This window comes from Heloderma suspectum, chromosome 2, assembly GCF_057233095.1.
Source record: "Heloderma suspectum isolate Gila_16-S chromosome 2, 16-S_ref, whole genome shotgun sequence".
Taxonomy (NCBI): Eukaryota; Metazoa; Chordata; class Lepidosauria; order Squamata; family Helodermatidae; genus Heloderma; species Heloderma suspectum.
The window spans coordinates 142,425,845-142,452,710 of NC_139459.1; the positions used below are offsets into that span (position 1 = coordinate 142,425,845).

Here is a 26,866-nt window from a genome sequence, read left to right on the forward strand (position 1 = left end):
TGTGTGTGTGCAGAGATGTACTGCATCCTAAAGGGATCCTTGCAGTATCAAAAGCCTCCACCTGTCATGATACGTACTTTGCTCATCATGTAAGTAAACAAAACTTTGAGATAAGCCTTTGTAGTGGTTTCTTAGTACACCGTGTAATGCATCATAATGCAATTGACCTTTGCTAATCATGCACCTTCAAGTTTTTGCTTGCCTCTTTATGGGCATTCCATTCAACCCATTTCCGCCCTAGAATATGGTTTGATTCATAAAATTTGATTTGTAATGAGGCTTCCTGGTGTTTACCTACACTGAGGTGAAAGTGCATTGTTTGTCTTGCGAGCACCGGGATGAAACAAGACCGAAACCAAGAACACTGCTTTTGACATCTCTTTCACTCAAGTTGAAACCAAGGAGTTGGACTTCTGCCCAGAAGTGGGGCTTTATAGGAGGATGAGAAATTGTCCAGTACAACCCTATATGTTCTTTCATTACTTCTGTAATTTTCTGTCATGATCTTGAAGTTCAGACAAGTAGCTTTTTGATCATATAATCTGTTATACTGGTGTCCCAATCTAGATAGCCATGCACACACACATCTACTGTAGGTGCAGGGTATGTGTGTCTTGGTGGTGGCCCCATAATTTCTGCGGAGAGAACCAAATTGCATGTGCATTCCCTGATAAGCACAAACAAGAAGTTGTGTGGCACCCTAAAGATTGATTGTGGCATGAAGAGGTTACATGTGTGGAAGGATGCCATTTTTAAAATGTTATTAGTGTGAACTAGAGTGACCATTTCAGGTATCTGGTCACTTCGAGTACAGAGAGAAGAAAAAGAAAATGTTTCTTACAAAGGGAGGCCAAAAGGTCAAGCAATCCAAGAGATAGCAGTAGGTGTATGACAATATTATGCAGAATGCAAATGAATACATAATTTAATAAAATGAATACAAGATCCAATCAATGTGGGTGTGACTCAGTTCCAACCATTGGCTACTGATGATGGATAGGCATAACATGATCCGTAGTGTAAATAAACCCATAAAGAGGCCCAATGACTTTCTATAGTGACCTAGAAATTCCCAGGAATTTTTGAGACCAAATTCCACAGTTCCACATTTGTTAATGAATTCTGATTTCTTTAACCATTTCACATAATAGAATCATAGAATAGTAGGGTTGGAAGGGGCCTATAAGACTATCGAGTCCAACTCCCTGCTTAATGCAGGAATCCAAATCCAACCATCCCTCACAGATGGCTGTCATACTCTCATATTTTGTTGGGAGTATATGGTGGCTTTAATGACTGAGACAGAATGTCCTGGGAGATCTGCAAGCAAATGTTGTTCACTTTTCTTGAAATAAATGAAGGAAGCTATTCTGATGGGGAATCTCAGTGTGCACTTCCAACCTCTCCTGCCTACTATAGATCAGTGAACTGCAATCAGAGAGAAATTCACGATGGCTGCCCATAACCTTAGAACTGCATTCACCTCTAGACCAAACCTAATTATTTCCCCAAAGCATTCTAAGGCCTTCTTCTTTGGTTCAGTTCTATATGCCAAGATTAAGCTCACCTGGGTTAATTTTCATTGGACACAATGCTGAATTATAAATGGTAGTGTGTGTGTGTGTGTCTGTGTTGTTGGTTTTCCTGTTTCTTTGAGCATTTAATTCCACCTAAAGTGTTGCTCAGTGCTCTGTCTCAGAATCTGTTAGAAAACCCATCCTTGAAACATAAGAGTTCTTAAGAGCATGTGTAGATTGTATTGCCTTCATCAGGGAGGAAGCTTCCTGATAAGGCACTGACAAGGAACACCTCTTTTCTGGGGTATTTCACCATTCTTACTTCCAAGTTGTATGGGGAAACTACAGTGATGTGGGTTATCCCACCACCAGACACCAACTTGTGAGGATTATCGCACCACCAAACAAGCTGTGAGGACTAACCAAAGTGTGAAGGACCCCCCACCAGTAACTGATCCGTCCTTGTTGAGGGCAAGCAACTTTACCTAAGTGGAGCCTCACTCCTCTTTACTAATTAGGCATTATCCCCTGTTCACTGTCACAATATGAATTCTTTGGTTTCCTGGTTACCCTTTATCTCATCCAGTAGCTGGATTTAGGTATGGAACAAAAAGCAGTCCACAGGTTCCAATAATTAAAACAAAGGGACAGTTAATGTATTTAAAATATTACTGTAGGATAATGCTATATTAAATACAATATATAGTAAACTGTTATTTCATTGTTTTCGACAAGTTAATATTTCTTTTAAAATATTACTTATTAGCCATGCAGATGTTACTGTAGCTTGAAAAAGCTGGCTTTCTTAAGGCAATAGTGACTTTCCCTAAGCAACCTTTTAGCCAATTGCCCTTTAAGGCTCCACCTCAGTTAACTCTTGGAATGGCTGTGAGGACTAAGCTGTCTTCTGTAAAGCAGGGTTTCCATGTACCTGAGCGCATACAAGGCTTCTGTTAAGACCTCCTCCTCCTCCTCTTCTTCTGTGTTCGCTCTGATCCAGCAATTGCGTTCACCTTGTCCCACAGACTCTCTATTCACAGCTCTATCTTGAAGGCTGCCTTAGAAGTTTCCCTCTTCCCTCTCACAGGCCATCTCAAGGAATTTCAGCCTTTGCTTGTGGTGTTTCCTTAGCCTCTATTGCTGTTAAGATTTCTTTTGTTGACTTTGCAGCTTTGACTGACTCTCCCAGTGCTGGACCTCTCTTTATATACACTCCAGCCAATCAGTTCTTTAGTGGCCAGAATCTTTCCCCCCACAAATACACACACACACACACACACACACAAACCTTTCAAACAAAGGACCACAGACAACTTTGGAATTTGCTCAGTTCAACCAACTGAAATGTACTGCCTTTTGATTTCATCCATCAGTATATATAAGATAGTAACCTGGCCTCACATATAGCCAGCTGTTGTTTGGCAGTTTGTCAGCCTGACATCTAAATACTGTAACCTTCTATAATCCAAGCCACCAGTAAAAGATATCATTTTTCTCCCTTTACAATTAACCCTTCACCTCTCAGTTCTTGTTTCAAAGCAAAACACATCAGCACATTTAACTTTTCCCTCGGGTAAAAATGGTTTCTTCACAGGCACTGTGGCGTTCTTTGAGGCATTTCCCTTGGCACCTCTTCCATAATTTAATTTAGCAATCACCAAGAGTGGGTGGGGAGATACAGACCAGAGAAGAGGGAAGTCAAGTGCCTCCCATTTATGTAGTTATTTTTCATTGCCAGAAACAGGAATGGATATTGGGTGGGGTGGACTTGGGGCCAAATAAAGTTTCACTCAGGAGACATGGGAAGGTTTTGTTTTAGACTTGGGCTTGCCAGGCTTCAGGGTTGACTCAATTTTTTTAGCTTCCTCGGGTTCTCCAATGTAAGGGGTTATGGATGCTTCCAGACAGAGGCCTCCTAGCACTACCATTATGCAGTAATTCCATCTTTTTCCTTTAGTGGCTTTTCTGTGGTAAGAAAAGGACAGAAGACATCGTAGGAAAACATGGGAGGAAGGGGTTATGTGAGGAAGACATTGTTATCCTGAGCCGTTGTAAAATTTTGTGAATGAGGCAAGGCAATAGTGCTATAAAAGCTTCATCTGGTATTACACTAAATTTCAGGGTGAGAAGCCAGAAACAAAGAGGCAAACCACTACCCCTCCCTTTTTTCTTTTTTTGCAAGATGTTCTTCTGGTGTATCATTCCTTTTGTGTGGACAAGAACAACTAAGAGGTGGATACCACGACAGGCATAATAAATCTTTTTGAGAGCACATGGGAAACAGAGCGATCATTAATCTGCACTGGAGATAAGATAGGCTTGAAATCTCTTATAAAAGCCACCAAGTGCTTCCAGGCTCCACCCGCCACCCCTGCTCCAACAGGTACCACTCCTTAGGTCCCATGGTCCACTCCTGAGGCTCAGGGTGTGAGATGCAGGATACCTTGCAACCCTAGTTACAGTAACCATTACTCATGGTATTTGTGGCTAGAGAAAAATGTCACGTGAGTGATCGTGGGCTTTTGGTGAATGTTTTGCATTTTTGTTTTCCCTTGCCTTCCTCTGTAGCAGAGGTTTGTCTGGTTTAGCTGAGTTACTTGGAGCTATCTGCAGGCAACTTGGAATTCTACCGGATTTTTGTTCCTGCTGTTTTCGTGTGACTCTGCCCAGTTTGAGTTATATTTCGATGTAGTTCCTTGTGGAGATTTGACTGGTATATGAAGGAATCTGAATTGAGATGGGATCACTGGGTGATCTGGAGTTTCCCAAAAAAAATTCCAGTGCCCTCAATTGATTAGCATCTAATTTAGCATGTTTGTTTGATTTATATTTAGAGAGCAAGAGTGATGCTGAAATCTTAAACACACTTAGTAGTGCAGGGGTCTCCAATGTGGCGCCCATGGACATCCACAAAACTCCCCCCCCCGTTTTTCCCTTCTCCCCCTTTTTAATACACGTACATGGATTTGTACATCCATAGCAATGAATACATATGAAATGCATACACCTTTCTAGCAATTATACATAGGCTTCAACAAAAGTGGATCAAATATCCAAAGAAATATGCATTTGAAGGTGGTGTCTACATTGAAATATTGAAAGCATTGTAACATCCTCAGTATCTTTTAGCTATCAAAAGGGCGCAGAGAATCCTTAACGCTGACCATTTGTTATTTTCCATGAAGCAGGCAAATACTTTAAAAGCGCGTGTATATCAGTGAATATTCAAGACTGCTCCAGTGCAAAATTTATCTGTGTAATAACCTCCTCCCCCCCAAAAGCAACTATTGGACATTGCCAATACATATGTTAAAAGAAGCATTAGCTGCATTGCTCTGCCAGCAATTAGCCAAATTATATAATCCATGTCTATTAGATAATCCAACAGACATGAAACAAATCTTTTTGCTGAATAAGATGCAGCCTCAGATCCATAGACATGACAGGTAGATGCCAAAGCAGTGATCCACCAATTAGGCATTTTGTGGTTGTGCCCACAGCAGTTTCTCAAATTTCCAAATGAACCCACTGGTCCAAAAAGGTTGGGGATCCCTGTACTAGTGAGTAAGACCTATTGAATACAGTGGCATTTACGCATGAGTAAATACGCAAAATAAGCCAAAACCCCCAATAATGCATATTTAAGATGAGTTAAATGTGTTATTCAAACAAATTCAAAGTTTTACTTGGATTTTTCTTTGTTGGACTACTGTAAATGTTTTCAGTCAAGGGTAGGCAGCATGGGGAGCTTGGGCACCAGTGTGTGCCCAGCCACCTCTCTTGTTGCCCACCGGCCAACTTTTTTTCAGTTAACGCATTTTCTTACCAGCAGGTGGGATAACTGAAAATAGGTTTCTGCTGTTGCTTAAAATGGTGGGTTCAAAGGAGTTGTCTACCAATTCACCCCCACCCATTGTGGTGTGGAGAACATTTTCTGCTGCTATATTTTTCCACAGAAGAAAATCCATCTCTAAAATTGTCTTTCATAAAATTAATTAGTAGCATAATGAATGGATGCAGTATCATTCAGATTAGGAAGGTTCAAAGTTTTTTCAGGGACTAACCCTAAAAAGCATGCAAGCATTCATGCATAAATATAAATGCACAGCTCTTTGGACATGCTAAAATTAGTATGTTAATAGTTTCAAAGTGCTTTCATTTCATCCCATTTAAAATTTAAACAAGGGAATTTATGCTTTAACTTAAAACAGGGGTAGGCCAATGGGCAGCTTGCGTAACTAAGATGGAGGTGCTAGCAAGTATAGGTGCACTGTTTAGACTCAGAACTCTACTAAACACTGCTGTGATGGGTAGCCAAGCAGGCAAGCCTAACTACCAACATGTAAAGCCCAAAGTGCCAGGAGGGAGATACCTCAGTTTGGGGGCAGGAACCCCCAAACCTGGAGCCTGGCCTGTCCATGCTTGGTGCCTCAGGGGTACGGCCTGATCATCACAGTTAAAGTGAATAGCTAATGTCTCAAGCCAAGGGGGAAATAGCCTGCTCCCTTGCTCTTGACCCCTTCCCTGAGAATTTTAATCCTTCCCCTGGGTTTTTTGTTTTTGTTTTGGTTTTACTTTTAAAACTGAAACCTCAGGTCAAACCCTGAAACATGGCAACCTTAGGCTTGCAGGTAAAACCAGCAAGCCCACGCTTGCAACTAGTACTAAGCATTCAGTCCATGTGCCTGAAGTGCTTGCTTCCCCAGAAACACCTGGTTCCCCAGAAACTCCAACTTGTGTCTTGCAAAGGGAACTGTTTGGGAGATGGCTTGCTGCTGTCTTCTCATCTTCTGCCAGAGCTAACCTATTACCCACCAGCTTGATTTGCATTTCTGGGCCCTGTCTCTTGTAGTCAGCCAACTGCTGTGTCTCCCCCAGACCCAAATGAACCTCCAGCTGTGCCTAGGACCCTGAGGCACGATGCCTGGGCAGCAAAGTTGCCAGAGGGCAAACTGGAGATCTTGTCTGTTCCTTTAAGAATCCCAGGGTAACAGGAGAGGATGCAATTGTTGTGCTTGCCAGTTCTTCCACCAGTCCCCTCACAACTTCCGTTTTTATCTTTGTGGGGTAAGCAGGAGTCCTAATTGCTGAATTTGGTGGGGAAGAGGTGAGTGAAGGAACTGTCAGAAGAATGGGGCTGGAGATCCAGTGACTGCATCCTCTTCCACCATCTTGGACGCTCCTGAGGGTAGGCAGGATCTCTGGATCGGGCAGAACGGCCGTTCCCAGTCTTCTCCTGCTTTAACTAGAGTTGCCAGAGATTGAACCAGGACTACATGGAATATGTGCTCTAGAAGTAGGCTGTGACCTCTGGCAATGTCACCCACTGTGACAACGCCTGGTACTTGAACAGGGTTATTCTTTAATGTATTGCTGTTTACCTTGAACTTAGCAATCAACTGAGACAGGTTTGGCTTCTTTCCCTCCAACAGTAGTTCTACAGTCTTGTAAAACAGTTATCCCTAATATCGCTTCTTAATGAAGTTTCATTTGGTTTACAAGCTGATTAGCTTAACACCTGTTCCAGGTAAAGTGGTGGAAAGTATTACAAAAAATAAAATGATCAAGCTTATAGAAGAATGGACTTCCCTAGTCTTATACTGCTGGGAAGTATGTAGAAGAATACATTCTGCAAAAGAAAGTTCTATATCACTAACCTTTTTGGCTTCTTTGAGAATATCAGCAAGCGTGTGAATATATGTGATCTAGCAGACATTGTATACTTGGATTTTCAAAAAGCTTTTGATGGTCGCTCATCAAGGCCCCTTAGTAAACTCAGCAGTCATGGGATAAGAGGCACGAAGGAGCAGCCAAAATTATCTGGGAGCTGATGCACCTTCCCTAAGAGAAAAGGCCACAACAGTCAGGGCTTTCTAGTCTAGAAAGAGGTGGCTGGGGGTGGGGCGGACATCATAACGGCTTATAAAATCATGTGTGGAGAATCTGGGGTCATCCAATGAAGCTGAACACAGGGAGATTCAAGACAGACAAAAGGAAGTACTCTTTGCTACTGCAAGATGCCTTGATGGCCACCAACTTAGATGGCTTTAAAGCAGTGGTGGGCAACACGTTGCCTGCAAGCCACATATGGCCCCGTGCCACCCTCCACTGCCCCCTGACACTCCCAGGAATATTTTTTTAGAAACAAAATGGTGCTCTATAGCAGCCACAGAGTACTAAAAGGATCAAATGTAGCTTGATAGCAAGCTAAATTTAGCCCTTTTAGAAGGCATTTTGTAGCTGTTCCATCTTTCCCCCCTTAACAGAACTTTTGTGGTAAGAAAAAAGCAGATTGAAGAGGCTTCAGCCTCCTGAGATACAGTATCAGCTTGTGTCGCCCTGCTGGCAAAACTTTTGTTTCCAATTATTGTTGTGTAAAGGATTTGAGAGAGAATCAGAAAGTGTGTTCATACACACATACACACACACGCACACACTTATTGAGGATTACCATGGGTAGCATCCCTGGATTCACATATCATTGTTAATTCCATGTTAAATGTGATCTGACTAGGTGGCTGGAGATCCACAATAGCTCTGAATATCCTAGGGCATTCAGAGGAACTGTAGTGTGAACAGGGGCCTCCCTAAAGACAAAAGACATGAAAGACATGATCAGCAGCCTCACATGATGCTTCTGTTTCCAGACTGTACCGCTTCTGATTGCAGATGAGGGACTGAGTGTTTGAATGCTCCACATCAAACTAGCATGTCAGGCAGAAGGCTAGGCTAGAATGTTCTCCATGGCATACTAGTTTTTTAAAATCTTTTTTAATGTGTAGGAGCATTCAATCTCTCACTTACAATCTAAAGTAATACAGTCAACAGCAACGAATGTGCCATGTCAGGCTTGGTTTGGCACATAAGAAGATTTGTAGAGATAAGGAGATTTGTAGATGACAGCACTCTGCAAGAGCAACTGCATCTGGGGGACAGGTACCGTCATGAGGGCAATCCCACAGAGGATTATTTAGGGTGATCCAGTATAGCCACCTTTGCACAGAAAAGAACATGTGAAAATCGTACACTGAGATCCAGCCTGTTTTAAGTGACTCATATAATTACATTGCCAACTAACCGTGCCTGTTTTGCATGTAAGTTCAGTCACTACTTCCTTTGCCTCTGTCATTCACCTTAGTCACCTACTTGCACTGAATGACATTAAGAGCAATTGCAGTGTGGGAGCCACAGAACATCTCTGCAAGCCTTTACTGAGCCTTTATCATGCAGATTGATATTGCAGTTTCCTGTCAGTGTGTGTATGAGTGCATGACAAAAAGTATTCGATGCAGATGCTTGCTTCCTTGATGTATTTTTTGCAAAGAACACTGGGGTGGGCCAACATAACTTCAGAAGGCATTGTTGAAGAAAGAGGGCTCACAGGAGGTTTACAAGTGGAAGACAACATTGTCTGGATCCCCCAAACAATTCCATGAATGAAGGAGAGTGAAGGAGAATGAATGAAGGAGAGTGATGCTGCACCTGGAAGCACCCAAGGGAGATGGCAGTGAGGTTGCTGGGCTACACAGCTGCCAAGACCCTCCAGGCAGGGCTTGTTTAATTTTAATTTTATTTTTGTGTAGTGCCTTGTGGTTCTAGGCATGTATAAATAAATAATGTGATAATTTGTAAAGATGGAAGCTGTCTTAGGCAAGTTTCACAGGTATGCTATTAGTAAATAGTAATATATGTGCTTGATATGAAGTTTAGATTGACCTAGTGGTGCAGGGGGGGGGGGCAAGAAGGGGCAGGATCTCTTCCAAATACTGCTGATCTTGGTCTTGTACTCCCACTCCTCATCCTTTAGCCATTCCTACTTAGCATTGCCTTGTCAAATGTCTGGCTAGTCCCCTTCTTTAAAGATGCAGACAAAGCCTGGTTCACATGTAACGACAACCCCAGAGTATGGGTTGAGTATGAGTTGTCATTGCATTGTGGGTCGTTGTTGAATCATGGGTTGTTGTTACATGTAAACCCTACACTATGTTTTAACTATGGGTTGTTAACCATGAACAACCCAGGAAGAGAACCCATGATTTGTAGTTGGATTGTGAACTCGGGGTTGTTCATAACCTATAGTTAAACCATAGTGCAGGGTGCAGGGTTGGCATGTAATGACAACCCACAATTCAACAACAAACCATGGTTCAACGACTACCCATAATCTGGATTGTTGTTACATGTAAACCAGACTGTGTTTGTACTTAATGATAAGCCATGATTTATGTTAACCATGGTTTGTTGTTTTCGCCATGAATTGTCTTGCAAACAAACTACAGCTTGTTTTCTTTATTTCAGGTTTGTTTCTCTTCTGCCCATTTTGTCAGCCTTCAGAGTGGTTTTGTTTTCAGGCTGCTATTGCCAAGTTACCTCTGTTTCTGGGCAGACTAGAGCACAAACAAACCAGGACTAAGCCACAGTTCTGGGTTCAGACATCACAACAAGCTATGGTTTAAGCAAGCTAGACTTCATAAGCCAACAACAAACCATTGCTTCTGTTTGTGGCTTGTAGCTGGTTAACAAGCCCTGGTGAGGTCAGACACAACTACAAGCCAGATTTCAACAAACCACATGATGCTTTAGCATAATGTGTGAACCACGCCAATTTGTTTAATATTTATGCAAGCACCACCAAAATACATTGAACTTTACAGAGATTCATAAGTAAATGGGGGGGGGGGGGAATGCCTCTGCCTCTTCCTCCAAGAAGCTTACGATCAAAAATAGGAGAGAGTAGGAGGATTGAGCCCTCAGATGTGTAAAGGAACAAATTAAACTGTGTCTAAGCATGTGCAGAGTGCCTTTTACTCTGAAAAAGTGAAGCCTGCACCCACACACTTTGAATTAAGGAGGAAGAGTTCCAAAGCAGCTGCTATAGCTATGCTTCTGGCCTAAACCATGACAGCACTTGCCTGGACCTTGCCTTCCTTGCTGCTCTGGTGTGCAACTTCCCCCTGAGAGAGAGAGAGAGAGAGAGAGAGAGAGAGACTCTATTTCTAGTCCCCACTGCCATCTGCAACTGTCTTCCAGCTGCTCTTCAGAAAAAGAAAAAGAAGGGTTTTTTCCCTACAACATCCCTCCCCTTTTCTGGTCACAGATAAATCTCTCTGCACAAATAATCAATTTCTTGCCAATTATTCAAAGTTCACTGAGATCTATGTATTACTTCAGCAAACATGTATTTCCAAATTCATGTTTGCCAAGGTTAAGGGAATACAAGGTGGGGGCCACAAGGATGTAATGGTGGGTGGAAGAAGCGTTCCTAACCTTCCTGTGCTTGCTGGGGGGGGGGGGGACAACTTTAAAATTGCCTAAGGGGGTATTTGAAGGAGAGAATCGGTGGACAGGGGAAGAGATGAGCACAAACACTTCCTGCCCACTGATGCTGACCTCAAATCCCCCTCTGCATTAACATTATGAGGGAGGTACAGAATTGGGAAATCCTTTTTTCCTCTAATAATGTGTCATTCTGCCCATTGATGCTGCTAGGGAATTTTCTGTGAAGAGTTATTCTCTGAGGGAAAGAGGATAACTAAAAAGTTGTGTCTTCCCTTAGAGAAGTCCTTGTCTCTCGTTAAGTGGAGGCGTGCTTTGATTTGTGAGGTCTCTGACTCCAGGCAGAGGGTATGCGTGTGAAGTTGGGGATAGGGCTATATTCAGGCCCAAGATTGACACAGGGAAAGTTCACAGCTGCCAAAACAGATAGACAAGTTTGGGCTGGAACATGTCAACATTTAATTTAGACTTCTCCAAAGATGATTCAGGCATTCAAACCTCCAGTACAAGAAATTCATCTTCTCAATCCATCTTCTGCCAAACATAACAAAATCATCCTCCTCCTTTCAAATTTGTATATTTAATACCTGGCAATTGGATTAAATGCTTTTCTCCTACAGCAATGATCTTCTACATCTCTAAAGGCATCATAGCACTTAGTTTTTATACTGGCACTTTTCCTTTGAAAATATGAAGGGTCAGGTTTCAGTCCCACTATACTGTGTTTTGGTTTTTCTCTTCTTCTTTTTTAAGGTGGGGGTATTTTTGCCTTATAATACTGTAAAGCAGGGTTGAGGACCACACAGGCCGGGTTTGCACAACACGCTAACTCGTGGTGGTAGCTTCCGGGAGTGACCCATGAGGGGTTAATGTGTCGTGGGGGGGGCATTCTCCCCACCCACAAGGGGTTAATTACCCACCCTTATAACCTACACTCTGCAATAGGGGTAAAGGCCCCTGTAATGGCTTACCGTGTCGTATGGGGAGTACATGAAGGTAATGGGGACCTACCATGGAGATGGGCACCCAGTGTGGCTGAAAACGCCCCTGATGCTCTGCTCCACTTGGTAGATCTCTATGGACGAGATCTGCCTAGCAACCGATAGTGTGGCCACTGGGATCCCTTTTCTGCCACAGTGGCTGCTGGGATGTGTGGCTGCCAGGGTGGGAGGGCTCTGGAGAGAGCGTGCCCCAGGTAGGGTAGGTAAACTGTGTTGTGCAGTGTGGTTGCGTGGTTGGGGGGGCTGCCCGTTGTGTCCCTAACCCTCTCTGCAGCATGGCTTTGCACCACCATTGGCTCCCAGTGGCAGCCTACAGGCTGTATGCAAATGTGCTCACAACCTGTAGGCCGCATGTGACCCCACTGTCCCTCAGTGTGGACCTCACTGCCTTCCACTGCCACCCCCACCCCCCATCCCCGACTGCCAAAATTTGCAGCGGCAGAAAATTCCATATGTTTACTGCTATGGAGCAGTAAATAGGACAAGCTTAGCTTGAGAACAAGCTACATTTGACCAACTTACTGCTCTGGAGTGGTTTGCTGAACATTTTGGTGGCAAACCACTGATACCTTTTGCCGCCGCCACCCCACAGAATTCCGCAGGATGCCAGCAGTAGCAGCAGGAATGTGGCCCCTAGTCCCCCCAAAGTTGCCCATCCCTACTGTAGGATGTCATTCACAGTGGTGGTGCTATAAAGATGGTAATAATTTGACACTAAGCTCCCAGTTCTTTGACACCTTCCCATAATGTACCATTGTAGCCATCACAGAGAGCCTTTCATTTTGAGTATATGAAACAACCATCTACTGACTCAGACCAATGCTCCATCTGACCCGGTAGCAGGGATATGCCAGGGACTGAACCTGGGATCTTATTTATTACATTTTTATCCCATCCTTTCCTCCAAGGAGGTCAGGGTAGCCTACATGGTTCTCCCACCCGCACAACAACTCTGTGAAGTAGGTTAGGCTGAGAGAGTATGGCTGGTCCCAGGTCACCCAGCAAACTTTATAGCCGAGTGGAGATCTGAACCTGGGTCTCCTGATTTGAGGATGATACTGTAACCACTACACCACACTGGTTCTTATACATATAGGCCCTGTTCACACGTAACACTAAGCCACCATGGTTAGCATTGTTAAGCGAACCATGGTGGCTTAGTGTGTCATGTGGGGGAAGAAAATCCTGACAACAATGGTTAGTAAACCACCCTGAATAACCACTCCCCTGCAGCAGGGTTAAGTGTGGCAGGCTCTGTGGTGGTTACAACAGGCTCCAGGTGGTTTCTAGGCTGCAACCAGAGAGACACGGTGGCCTGGAGTATCCTGCACTTCCAGTGACGCTCTAGGTATCGTGGCCAGACTCTATGATCACCGTCGCATAGTGATGGATGGAGCAGCCGGCACACACATTTTCCTGCTGCAGTAAATAGCAGCGGCGGCGGGAGGCCAGGAACAAACTATTTCACAGGGATGGGTAAGTAAACCACGGCACGCTGTGTGGTTCCCGGTTGTGTGACGGGCACATGTGTCATAGTTTTCCTATCATAGTTCCCTCAACCACCCTTCCCCCAGTCGCATCTGAATAGGGCCACAGACTATGTGCTCTGGTACTCAACTGCGGTGCAACTTCTCCTTTCCTTTTGGCAGAGGGAGCCCCAACAGGGACTTGAAACACCAACCTCAGAAGCAAAAACACCAAGTGAGCAGTAACTACATCAGCACTACAGACAATCCTGTGGCTGCCAGATGGCCTCCAGGGAACAAGATAACAGCTATGCAGATATGTCTGAGATAGACTAGCCTGGATTATTAGTTTGTCATCACATTAACTTACTAGTTTAATTACTCTATATTTTGAAGGCCATATTTGCAGTATTCAGTTTAGATACTCTACACTTTGACAGCACAGCAAGACTGGCTTCTGTGGCTCTTCTTTTGTAGTGTTGGGAAGCTGGAAAAGCTAGTAATTCAAAATAAACAAAACAAACCTCACCCGCAGTATTCTGATCTGGACACCAAATCAACAAGTATTGCAATGCAGTTTGGAAGACTTCTTCCTCTAAGGACATGGCACACTTGTTTAGGAGAATCAGATTCCTAATTAACATTGGGGGGTGGGGGGAGTGGCTTATTCTACATTCCTCCTCTAGTGTGGTTTCATTCCACATCATCAACTTCCACAGCAGAGCTAGGAGTTGCCATGTTTATAAATTCACTATAATTCATGTTATCCAGCAGTGGTTTGGGTTGGAATTATGCCATTCATCAGGGTGGAGTTTCTGCACTCTTAACAGTGAGGAGATGCTCTACCTTGTTTGAGTCTTGCAAGGCAAGGCCCAGATCTCTTTACACATCCACTCCCAACACATCCACCCCTAATGGTCTGAACAGTACCAGTCATCTTTTACCATTTGCTTTGCTTCTTCAGGTTGCATATGCATCACAAAATTGATGAAAATAACTAAGACACAGAGACCGGGCTCACATGTCATGACAAGTCAGAGTACAGGTTGAGTATGGGTTGTCATTGAATTGTGAGTTGGTGTTAAACTGTGGGTTGTCATTACGTGTGAACCTGGTACTATGGTTTAACTATGGGTTAACCATGAATGAACAACTCCAAGTTCACAACCCAATAACAAACCATGGGTTCTCTTCCTGGGTTGTTTGTGGTTAACAACCCATAGTTAAACCATAGTGCAGGGTTCACATGTAATGACAACCCTGAGAGCCAATGTGGTATAGTGGTTAGAGTGTTGGACTGGGACTTGGGAGACCTGGCTTCAAATCCCCACTCAGCCATGAAGCTCACTGGGTGACTTTGGGCCAGTCACAGACTCTCAGCCTAACCTACATCGCAGGGTTGTTGTTGTGAGGATAAAATGGAGAGGAGGAGGATCATGTAAGCCGCCTTGGGTTCCTTGCAAGAGGAAAAAAGGTGGGATATAAATGTAATAATAAAATAAAATACACAGTTCATTAACAGCCCATGATTCAAAGACAACCCATACTCAATCCATACTCAACCTATACTCTGGGTTGCTCTTATGTGTGAACCAGGCTTACTGGTAACAGAACTATATGTACTCATAGATGGTTTAAAAAAGAAAAGGCAGAAAAAGTCATGAAGGATAGATCTCTCAGTCAGTAGTATTAACCTTGTTAGCTAAGTGCAGCTCCCATGTTCAGAAGCACTGTACTTCTGAATATCAATTAACAGTAACTAGTGAAATGGGATCCTCTATCTTTTTCTGCTTTTATAGGGACATCTGTTGGAGGCAGAATGGAGTAACAGGGTCAGTTTTTACATTAACACACAGTGGTAATTAATTGCTTTTGATTGTAGGAACAATTGCTACTGGTGATCTATGCCATGGTCTTCATGTGTATAAATCATAAGATACATAATAGCTCCCTTGTGCACATCAGCAGTTGTCTACAAATTAAATAAATCTTAGCTGATTAATCTTTTGCATTTTAATTTATTATTTGATTCATTGATTACATTTTAAAACATACATATTACCAACATCTCACCATCGCTGTCTTTTGAGATACTGAAGGAAATGTAAAATAATTTAGAATTTAATGAATGAAAGCTCATTGTTAGAAAGAAAGGCTATCTTTAATATTTTAAGTCTCATTTGCTATTATAGTAACACACCAGAATTAACACCCTCAGAAAATAAATGCATGCATACAACTTGCAGACCCACTAATTAAAATGTCCCTTATCAAATTAAAATGGGCTCCCACTGATTAATCTATTAAAATCTTTAGTTGATTAATCTACCAATTAAAACGATTAAAGCTTGCAGCCCTAGTTATTACTGCACCTAAAATAATATGGTGTTAGTTACATAAAAGTATAATTATGTTTATACAGCCCTTATAGTTGAATCCAATGTTAGAACTACTTAGAGTAGACCTATTGAAATGAAAGGAACTTAAGTGAGTCATGACTAAATTAAGTCCCATTCATTTAAGTGAATCTACTCTAAGTAGGACTTACATTGGATTCAACCCCTAGACTGTTCAAAGCACTTCACATGCATTGTCTCAGAAATTCTAACCCTGATTCTCGGGGGGGGGGGCAGTTTTATTATCCCTTCACTGCAGATGAGGGGCTGAGGCTGATATAGAAGAGTGGCTTGCCTAAGGCCATCCAGTTTGTTCATGGCTGAGGTGAGATTTGTACTAGGGAATTTCACACTCTTAGCCACTACCCCATACAAAGTCTTTAAGCATATCTGGCTGGGTTACCAGAAGTGGAGGAGTTCCAACCATCAAAAGTACATTTTGTATAGTTCAGCTGTTTAGATGTCAGAGTATTAATTGACAGTGCTGGAGAGACATTCTAATATAGTATGTATGTATGTATGTATTTAAACCATTTCTATCCCACCCTATATCATTAAGATCTGAGGGCAGCGTATGGATAAAATCAATGTAAAAGTATAAAACAATAAATAGTTTAAACACCTAAAAGCATATTAAACTGTTAAACAAACTAATACCAATTAAAATCTAAAACAATCAAACAGTTAAAACAATGTGCTAGGAAATGTATTTAGCCCTCAAAGGCTTTGGTAAAAAGTCGTGTTTTTACTTGGCACCAAAACATGACCAGTATCTGTGCCAATCAGGCCTCCAAGGGGAGGGCATTCCACAACCGGAGTGCCACAGCAGAGAAGGCCCTCTCCCATGTCCCACCGTAGTGTATGTCTTGTACTGGTGGGATGCAGAGGAGGGCCTCTCCAACAGATCTCAGTTCTCAGGCAGGCATATATAGGGAGAAGCGCTCCCTCAAATATCGAGGTTAATATAGAATATACATGCCAGTGATAGATGGCTTTGGATTTCAGCATCCTCAAAAGCCTTAAACTCATCAATGGATAATCCCATGTCCATTTTGCTGATTGGCCATCTCTCTTCTAAACAACTGGTTTTCAACTGACTGATCATCACCCACACAACTGGGTGGGTCACACCTGGTGTCACAGAAGCCATTTTCTGGAGAGAGAAGGAGAAAGATGGATCAAGAGAGTCAGAGCAAAAGAAAATAAAGAGGAAAAGGGAAGGCATTTGGCGGCATATGATAAGTTTTAATTGATCCTGGAATGGTGTATTGTTATGGCTGTCTGCTTTGAGATAGTTTGTTGAAGTTGTTTTAGATATATGTTCTTGTATATTGTTCTGTTTGTGTGTTTTTTATGGAATTGGCTTTTAAAAATCTGTATATTGATCTTTAATGAGCTTCCGCCGCGCATTAAAAACATGGTAGTTCAGGCAGGCATTTGGGGTGGATTAGGGTATTTTTTATGATGTTTTTAATGTAGAATTTTATTGTTTTAACTGTTTTGTTGTTGTACATCGCCCAGAGTGGCTGGGTGACCGGCCAGATGGGCGATTAACAAATTTAATAAATAAATAAATAATATATTGTATTTTTAAATATTTTAATCTTTGTAAACCACCCAGAGAGCTTTGGCTATTGGGCCGTATAGACATGTAATAAATAAATAAATAAATAAAGTCACACACACACACACACACACACACACACACACCAAGGGGGAGAGACAAGCCAGAGTTCCAGCTACAGACATTACAACAAACTTAGGGCACGATCCTATCAATTGCGCCTTCATTGATCATAAACCCCCAAACTTGGAGGCTTATGATCATCCTATGCAGGGCGGGAGGAATGGCAGAGGTAGTCTTTGCCTCCCCGTCCACCCGCCCTGCATTTTTCATTAGGTGGGCTTTTTTGAAAAGGTATTTTCGGAGGGGGAGAGAAGGAGGTTGGCAGAGCCTCAGGATAGCTCATATCCTGGCCTCTCCAGTCTCCTCCTCTCTCCACCCACTGACACGCTCCCTTCCCCCCATCTCCAACGTTGCTCTTCTGACTTCGAACGGTGCAATTATTTCTGTGCCAGCCGTGAGGGGGCAGAAGAGGGGGATCAGATCTGCGACTCCCCCTGCCTCGGAGGGGGAACTCTGAACAATCCAATGGCCCCTCAGACACTGTCTAGGGGCCACAGAATTACTCCCTTGGCTGCTTCTGCTGGCAACAGGAGCAAAACAGGAGTCAGCGAGCTGGGGTGACTAGCATTTGGCTCATTTATGACAACCAAGGGTTTAAAAAAACATAGGTTGTTGTTGCATGTGATCTGGACCTATGTCTTGCTTCATCACTTTGTAGCCATAGGTGAGTACAGAGGAAATGTCTGTTTATCTGTTGACAACTCCCTTTGTCTTCATTTACTTTTCCACCTGGGTTTTTCTTGGCCTTGGGCAAAAGTGGCAAGATCAGGTTGCAGTAAAAGGAGACATGAGAAGAAGGGCCTGCTCCACTGGCTCTGTTGAGAGGCCCACTCCATCAGGATCCTCCCTTCCTCAACTGTCCTCTTTTAGTTGTCATTCCACCAGCTGCAGCAGAGGGAGAGAGATGGACAGTGGAGCCCAACCCATTGATTCTGCTGAGAGACAAGCTCCCTTTGGCTCTTCCACTCCCTGAACCGCTTCCATTTCAGCTGGTCTTTATAAGAGCTACAGTGTAACTTCAAGTAATACTGCCTCAGTTTGCTTGTTTTCCTCTTCCCTCATTGTCCTTTTTTCCTTTTGTGTCAGATATTTTAGATTTGACCTTGTACTCAGGGACTGTCTGTTTTTACTGCTCTTTCTGATCTAGGGGTTGTTTTTTCCCTGTATGATAAATTGGATTATAAATACGTAACTAATGGTAATCATGATTTCTTTGCAAGAATCAGGACCCTAAAATCTCAGGGAGAATTTCCATGGATAGAAGAGACTGTCCTCTGCAGACAGCCACCCTCCACATGTAGAAAGCAATGAGAATAGCAAGGAAGAGAGTGTTGCTATCGAGTTCATCACTACTTCCCATCCTCACTTGTAGAGCTTACACACAATGAAAACGATTGAAGGGCTAGATTCCCGCAGCCATCTTAATAAGCGTACATAGAGCGTGAACACAAGTTCAGCGTTATGTGTGAATATACCCCCACTGTGAGACACAATCCTTGCAAGTCCTTTTCCCGCCACACAGAAAGAGCAAGGACTGGGACCTTTGTGCCGCGTTTCTGCTTTCAAAAAGATGGTGTGAGACCCTGATCCATCTGCTCCTACCACCTGTGCATTCCATCCCCACCCCTCCCAAATTTTCTGCTGATCAAACTGCATGTTACTTTAAAGACGTAGCTAGGTTTCCCCTTCCCCTTTATTTTTTTTTTTACTGAAAAGTAAGCTAATGGGACCGCATGTGGATCTCAACCATAGAATGGTAGGGGAGAGGCTTTACCCTTTGCCTGCAATTTAGATTAGAATGGGATGCCTTTTTTGCAGTGTAAATTGGAGGCATGGGGGGCCTGATCCAGACTGAGACCGCAGCAGATAAGGGGAGAAGGATTAAAGTCTCCCTACCCAGCTCCAATGCTAGGGCCCCAGTTTGTGTAGTAACATGCAGTCACACCTTGTGAGGTCACATTCCATAATTTAAAGGAATGGGCATTGTACATAGATGCCCTCTCTAATAGACTTCTTTCTGAAAACCTTGGAGTACTGGCAAGATACTAGCTTCAGAGTGAAACTGAACATGCCCAACATACCTTTGCCAGCAGTTGCTGCCATAGGCTTTCATGGGGCAGAAAAACCTTAATAACTTTTGAACTGCTGCTCAGAATTTCACCAAACCAATGAAAAGCACACCTCCTCGCAAGCCAGAGTAATGTACATCAGTAGGTTTCACCAGAATTTGAAAGAAATATATGATATGCCAAGCCAGAATTTGGAGTAAAAAGTACAAATGTGTCAATTTTCATCAAATTGTATTGCTGTACCTGTGGCAATTTCTATGAGATTGGTTTCAAATTTTGCACGATTGTAGATCTCATCAAGTAGACCATGGATGCCAAATTCAGGTTACTAGCTCAACAGTTGTCATTTTTATATGCAGTAAAAATGTGTGGTTCACAATGGTGGAACCGTTTTTTAACATTTGTGACTCACCTTAACTAAAGGGGCACTCTTGTCCCCCTTTAAAAAATACCTTACATCCTTTTCCTGGAAATGGCATTAATTTAAATTGGTACCTTGTTAATCCAGGATGTTCTGTCCTAGATTATCTTCCTGCCTGTAATATTCTACCTGGAAATACCAGTGATTTAATCTGGCGCCATCTACATATACAGGATGTCCTCTGCTGCCAGATCATGGGCCCTACCTTGTAGGGCATCATTGTATTAATCAATCTGATGTTATTGCCCAAAGCCATGAAAGGCAAAGGAGTGTTATGGGATACAACTAAACAAATGAGCTCAGACTGAGTGACTTGAGAGGAATAACAAGCCTTCCTGTTGTTCTGTTTGTTATTCTGCCAAAAAATTCTAACAAATGCTATCAATAACTCTTCATCCATATTGGGTATAATTGCCTGGCCTTTATGTTCTCCAAGAGAAACAGCATGCTCTCTCTAGAAATTACTTGAGACTGGGATTGAGGAAGAAACACAGCTGCGGTGAAATTTCTGAAAGAGACTTCAGGCAGTCACTGCAACTCATCCATCTGTAGCAGGCTGCATGGAGCCTCCATAAAACAATGTGGCTTTAGTCTCTGCATGCAGAGTGAGTTCTTAAAAATACACAATTGCTTGATCTAAAATTGTTTTTCAAATGCTTCATTTTAAAGGACCCCCTTTAGGGGCCAAGTCAAAATTACAACATTCCCGATATGAAATGTGGAGGGGGGGGGCATTCTTGAGGGAGACAAAACCTAAATAAAAAAACTGGTTAAATAGTAATTCCCTTTGTTTATGTGAAAGGGGCTAGTGATTTCTTTTTGTTCTAGGGTATTTTAAAAAATGTTTTAATATACATACATGAATTTGTATATATCCATAGCAATGAATACATATGAAATGCATATATATGAAAATACAGCTTACCAGCAATTATACATAGGCTTCAACAAAAGCAGACTAGATATCTAAAGTATCCATCTGCAGGTAGTGTCTATATGCCACCCGTTCAAATGTTGAAAGCATTATAAGGTCCTCAATCCCTTACATTACAGGACATGAGCATTTATTCTTCCCGTGTTGTAATATCAGTCTTTTAGCTGCCAAGGGGACACGGAGAATCCATGTATGTTTAAAAGAAGGATTAGCTCCATTGCACCATCAGCAATTACCTGAATTAGACAATCTCTTATTAAAGAGACGTTGTGTTGTCCAGTAGACACAGAACAAACATTTTTGCTGAATAAGACGCAGCCTAAGATCCATAGATGTGACAGGTATAGATGCCAGAGTGGCAATCCACTGATTAGGCGGAATGGGACAGTCTAAGTCCCTGTTCCATTCCTGTTTAAAACCCTGTATATCATATTTATTCACCAATAACAAGTATTTATCAATATGGATTGTGGGTCGTTTTGCCTGACCAGCCTCAATAAGTGCTTCCAATAATGACGGAGACTCTGATGCTATAAAAGCGGCTGGGCCAAACATAGATACTAACAAATGCTGCAATTGCTAGTATTGCCATTCAGCCATAGCTGGCAAGTCATAGGGGCTAGTGATATCTGACAGAGAAGTCTCATGGCCCCCCACCAAATTACAATTTCCAGGGTTCTTTAATGGACACCATGACAGTTTTATACCAACCAATATAAGCTTGTAGTGTCCATAAGCCCGAAAATCCAGCTTCCTCCTCCTGTCAGGGACAGCAACTGTGGCTTGACAATGCTAATACTTGTAATAAACAAATAAATACAAATACATAATAAACGTGTCTGTCTCCAGTGGAAGCCAATGTGAATTAGAAGGCACACAGGAAATAAATCTGCTGTGCTGCTTTTATAGTGTCTTTTCCTCCTGCAGCTGTACTTTAAAGTAAAATGTTCTCCCATGTGGTGACTGGCATTAAAAATAATAGCCAGATTATGTTTTCCCCCAAAAGGAAGTTTATTATTGTTTGTCTTTTCTAATAAATCCATAGGTCTAATTAAAAAACAACAACCCTGCATAGTACGTTTCGGTGGTACCCAGATAGTTTGATCATGGTATTTAAACTCCACCACCTTTATCAACACATACACACACACACACACACAATCTCTCTGTCTACATATACATACACGTTTCTTTCCTTTAAGGTTGTTCAGCTTCTCAGCTGGGCTTCCTATCATCCTTTTGCTACATACAAAAGCTATAATGACATTTTCTTTGTGTAGTTAGTTTAACAGCCACTCACCAAGGACCTTCAGTAACCCAAAAATAAACAGAAAAATATAAGACACCCCCACCCCACATGAAACATAAGAAGTGAAGATAGGCATGTTGGTCACAAGCAAAAATCTATATTATAATCCTTTATGCCAATGAAAAGATCACACTAATATGAAGTTTGGAATTTGCTGATGGCCAACATGGCTACCTTTGCTTTTTGTGTAACTTGGAGAATACCAAATTCAGCCATACAACAGTATAGCATCCTATATATAGTATAGGATAGCAGTATAGCATATATAGCAGTATAGCATACAACATATAGCATCCTATACTAGAGGAAGAGGATTTTACAGCATTGGAAGCTGGGACTTTATTCTCTGAGGGTTCATCACCTCCAACTACTAGGTAAAGCTACGCAACTTGGCTTCTATTGGCTTTTTATCTAGCATATAACAGCATCTAAAATCATCACCAGCTTTGGTAATAAAAAGACTGCCTGTTTTCTCTCTGTTTCTACTGCCAAAGGGTGTTTCCCTCAAGATGGAGACATTACTGACTAAACAGCTAAATTTTATATTTTCAAAAATGGAGGATCAAAAATTTGCCTTTCTTCCTCCCAGCAGCCCTAAGGGCAGCTCTAGCAACTGCAGGTGAAATCTGAAACCATCACATCACCCACTTGAGCAGGGGTAGGCAACTGTGGCCCTCCAGATGTTTTGGGCCACAACTCCTGTCATCCCTCAGCATTGGCTATGCTGGCTAGGTCTGATGGGACTTATAGGCCAAAACATCTGGAGGGGTACAGGTTGCCCATCCCTGTGCTAGAGCCTTATTTGAATGTCTGCAGACCCTTCTTCCATTCCATCTCAAGATAACCATCATGCAGACACCATAGCCCTCTTCAGGAGATCTAGTTACTGTGGTGAAAGAATGCATGAGGAGGGGAGTGCTTCAGCCCTGCCTGTCTCCCTTCTTGTATCCATCACCCTGTCTGAAGGCAACTGTCTGAAGCGGAGAGCATTCTCTATCCGTGGGCGCTCTCCACATGATTAAGAACTCTGATTTTTGTAACACCTTGTTTGACGAAGAGTTCTGGAGACCTTGAAAGCTTGCACATTTTTGTGATCTTTTGGTTGGCCTAATAAAAGTATTATACTAATATGGATTATGAAACACAAAGTCTTTCCCACACCCTGCATTGAACTTTACTTCCTGAACTTCTTAATTCAGGAAGGAACTTGAGATTGTGTAGGTAAGGGAACAGCAGCTACCTTTATTCCTGCAGGGCAGGCTGGGTGACTGGCAATTCTGAGCCACAGAACTGAAGGGTGTGTTCACAGAGGTCAGAGAGTTGCATTGGATGGCCACCCTTTTAGCTGGCAAGGGGCCACCCCAGCTGTAGCTCCTGCAGGCAAAAGGATTCTGGTCCTGCAGGTGAATGTTGTGCAGGGTGACTTCCCAGTTCTACATTTCCAGGATGAGCACAGACACTTTGGATTGAAGCGTTTAGTTTTATGCTATCCCCTGTAGAAGAATTAAAGCAGGACTTCCACATAGCTTGTGTGCTGACTGATGGCCACCCTATTTTCTGTTGTTACATCTGGCTGCTCATTAGGACCCACTAAGGCCTACTTTGTACTGAGGTGGTAAACCAAATAATTATTTCTTCATAATAAAAAAAAAATAGCTCCCTATTAAAAAAAACCCTACTAGCGTGTCAGGAAGGAAGGTTCTTGATCACTCTTCCCCCTGACATGCCAGTTTTCTATGTGCAAGGATTTCTTTTTTGATGGAGACACGTTCAGTGTATGCCCCCACCTGTAGGCTGAAGTGATACAGCCCAGATGCAGACTTAGCACCGTAATGAGAAATAAGTATTGAGAGTGTGTGTGCGTGTTGCGGGGAGGGGGTTGTGCTGGAAACTCAGATGTCTACAGCTCTTGCTTCTGAATCTTGGTGTTATACTTGAGGCTGCATGGAGCCTATAGAGATTCTCCACAACACTACTATTGTTGCGGAAATTTGAGAGGGAGGAGTTCCCATCCCAAACGTTAGAGAGATACATTGGTGCAGTTTTTTACTACACTCCTCCCCTTTCTGTCAGGGCGACTTTGACTCCTGTATATGAATAGAAATGACTTAGATGATATGTGTGTGCGCGCACATGCTCTTGCCTCCAAGGATGCTCTACTCTGTGTGAAGCTTCAGAGATTACATTGGATCACTACCTATGTGGGTGCCATGTTTGGCCCTAGTGTGATTGTTTTTTCTGTACACTTGTGAATCTGGAATTTCTGAGCAACACCTGAACTATCAGTATTAGAGCCTACCAAGAGTCCTAACAGGACTAGGGTAGAGGGAGAGGCTGTATCGTAATCCTTAGCCACTCCACATATGAATATTTAATTTTTTAAAGATCTCAGTCAGTGTTGAGATTGTATTGTATCATATTTGCATTTTCTATTATATTTTTAATAACCAACTGAAATTGCTACCCATGTACATGAATAAGAGACTATCACATAAGCACAGATTAAGTGAAGAAGTTGGCATATCACACATAAAATTAAACATACATAGATCAGTGAGCCTATTATTAGTCTAGGGCTAAAGCTTTTGCAAGTTGCTAAACTCCATTCTTTCCCCACCTCTACCAAAAATTCAGCCACTCCAGTATTTGGATTTGGACCCTCCTTCATTTTTCCTTCCCTTGACCTGTGAACAAAAACAACTAAGAGCCTTGTGGCACCTTAAAGATTAACAACCTTATTATGAACTTTTGTGGACAAGAGTCCACGTCACCAGATGCATGAAGCATTATTCCCAGTTGGCAGGTGGTTAGTAGAGGGAGAAAATGTAGACAGTGATGTCAGAGAAAAATGAAATGCAAAAAAAAAAGAAAAAGGTCAGACTCTGAGAATTACGTTAAAGGTTAAATGTATGTGACCGTTCACAAAGCAGTGACCGTTCACAAAGCAGTGTTGATGGTAACACAAACATCCTGGTATTCTTAAGTTAATGAATACCTGTATTGGCATAAAAACCCTTAATCTCAGTTTAGGCCACACATGGTAGAACTAATCATCTTGATAAATCGTAATTCAGTGGTTTCACGCTGAAGTCTCCTTTGGAGGTTCCATTGTCCACGCATGGCCGCTTTAAAGGCATAGTGTTCTGGGAGGCTTTTCATCCCTGTTACCCTTTTCCTCATCCCACTAGTCATTGGCCTTGGCTGTAGACAACGGATCTTGTGGTGTATTCTGAGTAGAAGCTAGAAGTATGTAGATACGTGCTATTGTCAGAAGATTACCAAAATAAGGTGGTGCTTATATATCTATGGTGTAATTGCGTAGTAGTGTCCAGAAATTGAGCCTGCTGCTGCTTTTTTCTCCAAATGTCAGATCTGATGAGGGAAAACCAGAGACTGGTCACTGACTTTGCCCCGTCCCCCTCTGTTACAAGAGCAAGTTAAAGGTGTGTAGCACAAAACCCCCCGCACCTATTTCTCTGAAATTTGGCAGTCTAAATCCCCTCATAAAGGACATTCATGACACACAGAAAAAAGAGTTATAGCCATTTGTTTATTCCCAATGATAATCAATGGGAGGAATGAGTCAAAGATCATAGAATCATAAAGTTGGAAGGGGCCGTGTGAGCCATCGAGTCCCAACCCCCCGCTCAGTGTAGGATCCAATTTAAAGCATTCCTGACAGATGGCTGTCCAGTCTCTGCTTGAATACCTCCAGTGACAGAGAGCCCGCCATCTCCCTAGGCAGTTGGTTCCATTGTCTGACTGCTCTGATAGTTAGGAAGTTTTTCCTGATGTTCACCCAAAATGTGCCTTGCTGTAACTTAAGCCCTTTATTGTGTGTCCTACAGTCTTGGGTGATAAAGAAGGTTGTAGCCCTCTTCTGTGTGACAACCCTTTAGGTACTTAGCTATCATATCCCTTCTCAATCTTTTCTTCTGGTCTGGATTTCCCAGTCAAGATTTGGATTTAGACCCAAGTCAAAGCGGGGTCTAAATCAGTCCAAGCTGTATCAGGCAGTTTTCTCTATCACTGAATCTGGGTTCAAACCCAATCTTGTGATTGCTGCACACCCATAGTAAAAACCATAAAGGATCAGGACTAGGCAAACACACACACATACACACACACGTGTGTGTGGTTTTTGTAATAAACAATACAGAAGAGAGTTTCCATACTGCAGGCTGTGTCAGAATTTTGTGTAAGTAAACGCGTCTGCTTTGGCACTTGTTCGGTGGCCCTGGGGAAGTTTCTCCTTTTGAACCTCAGCTCCCCATCTGCATTATAGGAATAACTGGGTGAGTATTTCAGGTCAAGAATATGGCACAAGGTTAAACACAGCGCATAGTTAACCTATGGAATTCACTACCACAAGATGTAGTGATGGCCACCAATTTGGATGGGTTTCAAAGGGACAGACACCTTCCTGGAGGAGAAGGCTATTGACAGCTACTAGTGCTGATGGCTACATGCTACCTCCAGTATCAGAGGCAGTATGCCTATGTACACCAGTTGCTGGGGAACATGGACAGGAGGGTGCTGTTGCTGTTGCATTCATGTCCTGCTGGTGGATTTCTTGTGGGCAGCTGATTAGCCAGTGTGTGAACAGAATGCTGGACTATGATTCTATGACCCTTTGTGTGATACAGCATGTCTTCTCTTATGTTTTTATGTTCTCTGATCAAACTGGAAGCCCCCCACAGCTCCATTAAAGTAAAACAAAAACACTGGGATAAATTTATGTCATTTGCAGACAACCAAGTTAGTTAAGTTGGCCCATTTTGTGGCTTGAA

The 26,866-nt window shown here is 42.6% G+C and overlaps 1 protein-coding gene across 1 annotated transcript in view; it reads left to right on the forward strand.

Moving 5' to 3' along the window:
* The window catches only part of EPHA1 (EPH receptor A1), an 86,467-nt gene that overhangs the window by 19,328 nt on the left and 40,273 nt on the right, over positions 1 to 26,866 (forward strand). The gene's annotated exons all lie outside the window — the stretch shown is intronic.